Source organism: Maylandia zebra, linkage group LG3 (genome assembly GCF_041146795.1).
Source record: "Maylandia zebra isolate NMK-2024a linkage group LG3, Mzebra_GT3a, whole genome shotgun sequence".
Taxonomy (NCBI): Eukaryota; Metazoa; Chordata; class Actinopteri; order Cichliformes; family Cichlidae; genus Maylandia; species Maylandia zebra.
This window is the reverse complement of record NC_135169.1, coordinates 11,776,081-11,779,572: the sequence shown is the minus strand read 5'-3', so window position 1 is coordinate 11,779,572 and position 3,492 is coordinate 11,776,081.

Sequence of the window (3,492 nt, the reverse complement as noted above, 5' to 3'; positions counted from 1 at the left end):
TTGATAACAAATATGACAACACTGAACGCATGCAGACCCAGTTTTCCAACAAAAACAATCATAAAAAACAGCAGCAGTGATGATGATGCTGACACAGTTTAACATGCAGTCAGTCTGCACAGATGGAGCAAAGAGGTGGAGCTGTTACAGAGACGGTGAGCTCAAGCTGAGTGAAAGAAAATGTGTTTCTAGTGTGTAAAACAGGAGCGCTGTCCCTGTCTTCACCATTAAAACCTTTCCTGGGAAAAAGCTCAGAAGTCCTTCATCAAACCTCCTTCATCACCTGATCAATGAACTCTGACTTGAGGAAAAGTGAACTTTTTAGCTGCTCCATCCACGGCTGTTTGTTTTACACAGGAAAAAAAGAATCTGCATTAAAGATGCAGAAGTCACATTAAAATATGCAGATGAACTGTTAACTTGCCTGGTGTCATGTTTAAATCAGGCAGCTTACAGAAAGCTCACAGCAGCTCTCCAACATTTTATACCAGTGATAACTGCAACAAGAAGGGAGGAGTCTAAAGGGGGGCGTGGGGTGTACCATGACCATATTTATTCCAAGGCTTTCATTACATTATTTTTCCAATTTAAAATAAAGTAATACAAAATATTAATACAAATGCTGTAATATTTAAAATTATAAATATAAAGGTTTTTTGCAGGCCAAAATAAATATTCATGGGCCAGTAAAACTCAGACACTGACCTGGGGCTGTTAGGTTTGAAACTGAATTATTATTAACATTTGCATCATCAGAACCTCGTTTACATCAATGCAAGAATTTGCCTGAAAGGACAGAGTAAACCTCATTACGCTGACTTTTTATCATTGCAACCAACACGTTGTCTGCACACTGAAATTAATTCTAACACTAATCATTCAAATAATTATGATAATACGCTGCTGCTGGAAACAGTGATGTCTTTGTTTTTCTCAGTTCGTAACAGGATCACAGTGAAACTGCAGCACAGCTGGTCTCAGATATTCACTGGTGAGACAATCACTCTCAGATGTGAGATTCAGGGAGGTGAAGGAAAGGTGTGGAAATATGAATGGACAGCACCCAACACAAACAGCCCTCCAACATCCAGTGAATACAGGATCAGCAGAGTTTCAGTGTCCCACAGTGGAGACTACAGATGTCGGGGTAGCAGTGACTATCTCTTAACAGGATGGAGTGATGCAATCAGACTGACAGTTTCATGTGAGTTGGACCATGATTCATGCTGACATTTCATGTTTACATCTGTCTACTACTCTTTGGTGTTCATTCAAAACTGAACTGATATTTGAAGTTTGAATATTTATTTTGTTATTAATTAATTAATTTTGTTATTGTTATTTTCCCTGAACTAAATCATAATATGATGTATTTTTTTTCCTGTATCTTCAACAGCAACAGCAAGTAAACCCAGAGCCACACTGACAGCACAAAGTTCAGTCATACCAGCAGGGGGCAGTGTGACACTGAGCTGCTCTGTGGAGGGCTCTGCTGGCTGGAAGTTTGACTGGTTCAGACGTGATTCAGTCTCTTCTAAAGCTCAGCTCATGAGAGGAAATGAAGCAAACAGAGTTATTAGTGTCTCACAAGGAGGTCTGTACCACTGCAGAGGAGGGAGAGGAGATCCAGTTTACTACACAGAGGACAGCAGTGACGTCACAGTTACAGAAACTCGTGAGATAAATAATTTTATTGCTGCCAAACTGAGAGATGTTATGTTGTGTTCTGTGCTAACAATTTCATTCAACAACTGTGAGTTTATTAACCCTGACATGAGAGACAACTCCTGACAAATAGAAGAATTTATTCCGTCTTATTTTTTTATCTTTATGTTTCTATTTGTCTCTAACTGGATATTTTTCTGTGAACAGTTCCCAGTAAGCCCACTGTGACCCTGCATCCATCCTGGACTCAGATATACAGCGGTGAGACAGTCACTGTCAGATGTGAGATTCAGGGAGGTGAAGGAGCTCAGTGGACGTATGAATGGAGAGCAGCCAAGTTAAACACACCTCCAACATCCAATGAATACAGAATCATCAGAGCTACTGAGTCTGACAGTGGAGGATACAGCTGCCGGGGCAGAAGGGACTATTTCTTCTCAGAGTGGAGTGATATCATCACACTGACTGTGTCATGTAAGATCTTTCATCCAGAGTATCTAAATAAGGAAAAAGCACTTCTTCTTTCTTACAGCTTTATAACTGTCTTTCATGTTGGTCAGTAAAATGTTTAGTTTTTATTCCAACAACAAAAACCTGAACAGCAGCTTTTTATTCACAGTGAAGAGAACAAAACATATGAGAGTAACTTCTCTGCTGTGCAGCTCTAATACATGAAAGATGAAATGCAGAACAAATGCTGAATCTGTCTCAGCTGCTCCACCACATCCACTAAGAAACATTAAATCCACTGATTGTTCCTCATGTGTGTTTTTAACTTAGAAATGCAGCAAATTAAATATGAAAGATTAGTGTTGTGTTTGTGTGATAGTTGTACAGTTTGTTGCAGCTTCACCATTAAAGTTATGTGATATTTATTATTGACATATTTCCACCAAGTTATTTCAACTGGTTTGATTCAGTCATTGACTTTTGTTCTTTTTCTAAACTGAACTGCAGATAAACCAAAGGCCAAACTGAGAGCTGATAACACAGCTGTTCCAGTAGGGGGCAGTGTGACCCTGACCTGCTCTGTGAACCCATCATCATCATCATCTGGATGGAAATACTACTGGTACAGAGATGAGAAATCCTCTGAAGCCCTGACCACACAAGATGCAGTTTTCCACTCAAATGGACAAATCAGTGTCTCGCAGGAAGGACTCTACAGGTGCAGAGGAGGAAGAGGAAACCCAGTTTACTACACAAAGGACAGCCAGTCAGTCAGGATTGGGAAAACTGGTGAGTTCAAAGTTAATGAACCCCAAATCACTACCTGATGAAAAGTATCTGATGGAAATTGACCCCTTTTCTCATTCACTTGTTCATTTCCTGAATACAGTCCCAATCAGACCTGTTGTGACTCTGTATCCAAACTGGTCTGAGATATACAGAGGAGAGACGATCACTGTCAGATGTGAGATCCATGGAGGAGACACTGAGTGGGATTATGAGTGGGAAACAAACAGCAGGATAAAAGCTCCAAATCAAAATGAATACAGGATTAGATCTGCTTCATCATCCAACAGTGGAAACTATCGCTGTAAGGGCAGAATGAAAAGTTCACAGCATAAAACAACAGAGTGGAGTGATTCAGTCACACTGACAGTTTCTGACAGTAAGTAGAGTCATAGTTCATTTAACCTGGAAATAGAAACGGTTTGTAAAAATGTGTTTTTATTAGTACATGTTGAGATATTTGACATGTTTAGATAGTCTCACTCTTAAAGTTCATCATAAATATTTGTGAGTCAACATTTTAGTGACATTGAATTCAGAGTTAAGAGACGAAACATTGAGAGAAAATCTTTGTTGAACAGATGAACCCCG